Below are 5,283 nucleotides of genomic sequence, written 5' to 3'. Positions count from 1 at the left end.
GCACTACCCTGATGGTGTTGCTGGGTTCCTCCAGTGCCCCATATATTTGTGGTCATGGGCCCCGGAGCATTGGGCCCCCCTGTCCATTTTTGGCAATGGAGCCTGATACCTTTCTCCATGATATCATGGGTAAACACCTGGTCCTTGTCTGTTTTTTGATAACCGAGTACCCTCTATGGTGGTTTGAGAATGGCATGAGCCAATCAGCTGGAAGTTTGCTGGGGTCGCTTCGACTGCAGCTCTCAACAAATACCTATTTATCAAATCCCTTTTATGATTTTTACTTGGATAGTTTTTGTTGGGGGGGGTGGGTACCAAGGATTGAACTCAGGGGCACTCAACCATTCAGCCACATCCCCAGCCCTATTTTGTGTTTTATTTAGAAACAGGGTCTCACTGAGTTGCTTAGCACCTTGCTGTTGCTGAGGCTGGTTGGCTCTGAACCTGTGATCCTCCTGTCTCAATTTCCCAAGTGTCTGGTACTACAGGTGTGCATCACTGCGCCTGGCTATTTTTTTTTTTTTTAAGTATAACATTTCCTGGTTTTCTCTGTAGAGAATCAGAGCAACTAGTGCCTATGAGAAAATTTTATTCTTTTGTCTCTTCTCTTTATTTTGGAAAAAGAAGCCTCTGCCTCCTTTCTCAAGGAAGGTTGTTTGTTTAGGTCTGATCTCATTTGATCTTGGTGTAACCAATCAGACAATTGCTTGCCTCAGCCCACAGTGAGATGGTCAAGGACAGACATGACTCAGGCAATGAAGCAGTCCCAAATCCGTGGAATGATAAACCAAAAGAGATGTTCCTGGGGATGACATGGCTATTTGTGAAACATAGACCAAGTGCCACAGTGACACAACTTCGATTGGAGAAGAAAGGTACCCTAAAGGAGAAAACTAAGTTGGAGATAAAAAGCTTCTGACAACATCATTGGAGCCACTGGATTCATACTGCAACCTTTCCCACTCGACTTTTAAATTAATTACACGAGTCAATAAATTTCCTTTTTTGCCAGTTTGATTGCTTATGCATATATTGTATGATTTCCTGATATGAATTATTTTTACACTTCTTTCCATACACTTAAAAATATTTTATAATCATATTTTATATACTGAAGAAACATCCTCATTTATTAAAAAGCATATCACTTTAATAACTCTTTTAGAAAAACAACACTATATGTGGTTGAAGAAGCATTAGATTATGAATTGGGAGACTCAGGTTTGATTTTGTTTTGTATCAGATTGCAGTTGAACACATTTGCATGTGTCCTCTCAGAGTGTTGATATCCTTATTAAACAATAAGTACTTTCAACTTAAGTATTATAATTTTGTTATTCTTAAAAATATGTCTCAAAGGGGGCCTGGTGTAATGGCACATACTTGTAATACCAGTGACTTAGGAGGCTGAGGCAGGAGCATCACAAGTTCAAGATCAGCCTCAGAAACTTAGCAAGGCCCTAAGAATCTTAGACCTTGTCTCAAAATTTAAAAAAAATAAAAATAAAAATGGCTGGGAATATACCTTAATGTCAAAGCATCCCTGAATTCAATCCCCAGCTCCAAAGGAAAAAAAAGGAAAAAAATTAAAGAAATACAGCTTCAAGGAGAAGGTGGAAAAGATTTCATTAAGCGGGAGGAAACAAATAGAAAAAATTAAAACACTTTTCTTTCAGCAAGACATGGGTACTAATTTGGGTATTCATCTCTTTGATTTGTTGGTCAAAGAAAAAATGTAATTATGCCCAAATACATATTGTTTCCTGACATTTCCTGCCCTTCCATATGGGAAGATTATGTATCTTCATCCCTTTGATGGCAGCCCTGGTGGTCTGATGACTTGTTTCAACCATGAAAAGTGAGTTCCAGCAACATGGATTGTCTGTGCAGAGATGTTCTCTTTTCTTTTGCCATGATGATGAGCAATATTCAAGAGAGAGGCTAATCCATTAGCCTGGGTCCCAGAGTAAATAGGGTATGAAGCAAAGCTGCTGCTGACCCCGATGGACGCCCAGCTAAAGGGAGAAATAAACCTTTGTTTTTGTAAGCCACTGAGGTTTGGGAGATTGATACCACAGCATAATGCATAATCAACATTGTAATGGTGACTGTGAGATAAGCATCTTATAAAGAGAAAAGGTTTATTTTGGCTCACAGTTTTGCAAGTTTTAGTCCACGATTAATTGCTTCTATTGCTTTGGACCTGTGGTGGCCCATCCTGGTGGAGCAAGAGCCCTTATCTGATGGCCAGAAAGAGAAAAAGAGGAAAAAGAAGAACTGGGGTCTCAATATCCCCTCTAATGGCACTCCCCAGTGACCTGAAGACTTCCCACTAGACCCCCACCTCTCAGGGGCTTCCTACTACCTCCCAACAGTGCCACCCTAAGGGCCATGCCTCTACCATATGCATCTTTGGGGATATTCTGGATCCAAACTATGGCAGTTGACTAAGCAAAACTGTATTAAGGTGACCATGCAGACCCTAGAGTTCTAATCCATAATCATAAAGATTTAATTTGTTCTATGTATATAAATGTAAATTTGAGATCATCATAATGTAATAATTAAGGTTAAAGCTGGCTCAATATTAATAAATATTCAAAATTCATACAGGGGTTATTTTTTCCAGGTTTTCCTAAGACTAATTGGTTAGATATCAACTAATACTTAATATTGGTTATTTTCATTAATGGAAGTGTCTTGCAGTAGTTATAGAATCAAAAGGGAGGCACATCTAAAGATTTCTTGTGAAATGAAGTGGTGATTGAAATAAGAAATGATGATTTTTTTTTTTGTACCAGGGATTGAATCCAGGGGCATTTAACCACCAAGCCACATCCCAGACCTTTTTGTATTTTATTTAGGAACAGGGTCTCACTGAGTTGTTCAGGGCCTCACTAAATTGCTGAGGCTGGCTTTGAACTCGAGATCCTCTGGACTCAACCTCTTGCCACTGGGATTATAGACATGTGCCACCATGCCCAGAAGAAATGATGATTTTTAAAAGTGAGGCTGATGATGAGGTATAAGCTGAAATCCTGAGACTTAAAAAAAATAAGTTTTGGGGAATGGGGTTGTAGCTCAGTGGTAGAGTGTTTGCCTAGCATGTGTGAGGCACTGGGTTCCCTCCTCAGCACCACATAAAAAACAATAAATAAATTAAATAAAGGCATTGTGTCCATCTACAACTAAAAATATTTAAAAATTGTTATATGAATCCCATCAGAAATTGGAAAGGAGGTTAAAAATGTTCTCTAAGCAGTAGGGTGGCACTTGAAGCACTTTTAATAAATTGTGTTGGTAATCTAAGGCCTTTTAGACTCTAAAAGAACACTTAGTAAATATAAAAATAGAGATTACTATTTCAAGGGACTTTATAAACGATGAGTTGCTGATTGTAGGCAATTTTACGTGCCATGTTCTGAAGTAGGAACTACACTATCCTGGAAAAAAAAATGACTCTAAGAGAGCTTGAAAGAAAAAGTGACTTGAAAACATTATAATGGAAGTCAGACATGGTGGCACACACCTGTAACTTTAGTGACTTTGGGAGACCAAGGCAAGAGGATTGCAAGGTTAAGGCTAGCTGGCAACTAAGTGAGGCTCTGAGCAAATTAGAGAGATCCTGTCTCAAATATAAAAGGGGGGCCGGTACTGTGGTGCACACCTGTCATTCCAGCAGCTGAGGGATTACAGCTGAGGTAGGCTGAGGCAGGAGGATCTCAAGATCAAAGACAGCCTCGACTGTGGCCTGGTCATGGTAGATAGGTGGAGTGCTGAGCGCAGAGCCTTAAGATGGCTGGAAACCATGGGTGCCCCTCCTCTGGACCATGTCTGGCTGCCATGCTCTGGGGAGACAGCTGCTCAGTGTTGCAGCGTGCAGGACAATGAACATTCAAGACACCTGATCCCAGTACTTTGCAAACAGTTTTACCACTTGAGTTGGGTCACTGGGACTGGAGGAGGAATTAGCTTGGAGTATGGCAATGAAATCTACATTGCTCCTTCAGGAGTGCAAAAGGAACAAATTCAGCAGGAAGATATGTTTGTTTGTGATGTAAATGAGCAGGATATAAGAAGCTAAAAAAAATAGCCAGTGCAATCCTCTTTTCATGAATTCTTACACAATGAGAGGAGCAGGTGCAGTGATTCGAATCCACTCTAAAGCTGCTGTGATGGCCACCCTCCTCTTTCCAGGATGAGAGTTTAAAATTACACATCCAGAGATGATCAAAGGAATAAGGCAATGTACCTCAGGAGGGTATTTTAGATATGATGATATGTTAGTGGCACCTATTATTGAGAGCACAACTGAAGAACAAGACCCCAAAGAACTAAAGGCCCGTCAATGAATGAATATCCTGACTCCTGTGCAGTACTGGTCAGGTGTCATGGAGTGTATGTCGGGGGAGATACGTAGGAGAAGGCTAGAATCACGCATGAATGTTATGACTATTTTATTGATATTGCTGTAATAATGATGAAGGTAGGACTTGATCCTATGCAGCTCCAAGTTGGAGAAAATAGAATTGTATAAGCCAAACAAAAGTTTAATTACACAGATACAAAACTAAAGTTAATTATTATTTAAGTAAACCTTGATTATTTTTTAAATGAATTGAAAGTTTTCAAAACACTATTAATTGGTCACTAAATACTATAGATGATCACATTTAATCTCTTCTGATATGGGATTGTATTTGCTCATATTTTTAAGCATCTGTAGATTTTGGTATCCAAGAGGGTAGGAGGTCCTAGAACCAATCCCCTGTGAATACTGAGGGATCAGTGTATTTCTTGGTGGGAACATTTCCATGGGATCAATCATAGCAGTGAAATTTCATATCAAAGGCACATAAATAGCACGAAAATTAACTTCCCCAATAACAAATTGCCATTTTTTAAAACAATGCTTGAAAATGCTGAATATTTAACACACACACACACACAAAAAAGAAAGAAACCTCATAAGTTTATTGAGTGAAAAATGACATATTGGTATTTTAGTTTGTAGTTTCCATAATTTGGTATTTTAGTTTGTAGTTTCCATAATTTGTCTACCACTGGGATCTACTGCTTTTGGTGTTAGTTTGTTCTTCTTTTTAGGACTTTGAGATGTAATGTTAGGTTATTTATATGGTGACTTTCTATCTTTATAATAAATGAACTCAAAGCAATGAACTTTTCTCTTAGAAATGCCTTTATAGTGTCCCAGAGATTTTAGTATGTGCTATCACTATTCTTATTTACCTATAAGTATTTTTTTATTTCATCCCTGATTTT

The 5,283-nt window shown here is 38.7% G+C and overlaps 1 pseudogene; it reads left to right on the top strand.

Moving 5' to 3' along the window:
- The first annotated feature begins 3,830 nt into the window (after positions 1-3,830).
- On the top strand, positions 3,831-4,537 carry LOC113182252 (methylthioribulose-1-phosphate dehydratase pseudogene; annotated as a pseudogene).
- The last annotated feature ends 746 nt before the right edge of the window (positions 4,538-5,283 follow it).

The sequence above is a fragment of the Urocitellus parryii genome, chromosome 13, assembly GCF_045843805.1.
Source record: "Urocitellus parryii isolate mUroPar1 chromosome 13, mUroPar1.hap1, whole genome shotgun sequence".
Taxonomy (NCBI): Eukaryota; Metazoa; Chordata; class Mammalia; order Rodentia; family Sciuridae; genus Urocitellus; species Urocitellus parryii.
The sequence above is the reverse complement of the archived record's forward strand: the minus strand, read 5'-3'. Positions and strand labels throughout refer to the sequence as shown.